Below are 563 nucleotides of genomic sequence, written 5' to 3' on the forward strand. Positions count from 1 at the left end.
AGCAGGTGCCTTCTCACCGCCTATCACTGTAAACCTTAACTGAAAACTGTTTTGGTTTTCTTTTCCTCCCACTTCCCTCAGTGCAGTTAGCATGTGGCAGCTCGCTGGGGATGGGGTATGCTCTTTTCCTAATGGCCATTTAAGACCCTCGGGATTTGATTCCACCGACCTGGCTCTTGGCCTGCCTTTTGGTGGTGTTTGGTAGGCTCGTGTCACTGCCAGTATTCACGGATTCCTTTCTTTCCAGGGATGATTCTACAGATCCTTGTGCCCGTGTCTAAACAGTCAAGGAAGTGAGACCCAAACAAGTACGTTTGCCGGTGCCCCTCCTTATACTTTGCGCACAGAGGTTTCAATCCATCAGACAAGTCTACAAATAGCCTATTGGGCCAGCTTTGCAGCTGAGACCTGGGGAGCACGTTCTGGTTGTCCTCGGCGGGGGGATTAGGCGGTCCGGGTGAACTGGGGTGACCAAACTGGATCCTGCTGTCACACACACCCGGCCTCCTTCTTATCCAGCAGCTTGATGCTGGGCTTCTTTCTACAATGAGCAGACACTGAGG

Source organism: Panthera onca, chromosome C1 (assembly GCF_046562875.1).
Source record: "Panthera onca isolate mPanOnc1 chromosome C1, mPanOnc1 haplotype 2, whole genome shotgun sequence".
Classification (NCBI taxonomy): Eukaryota; Metazoa; Chordata; class Mammalia; order Carnivora; family Felidae; genus Panthera; species Panthera onca.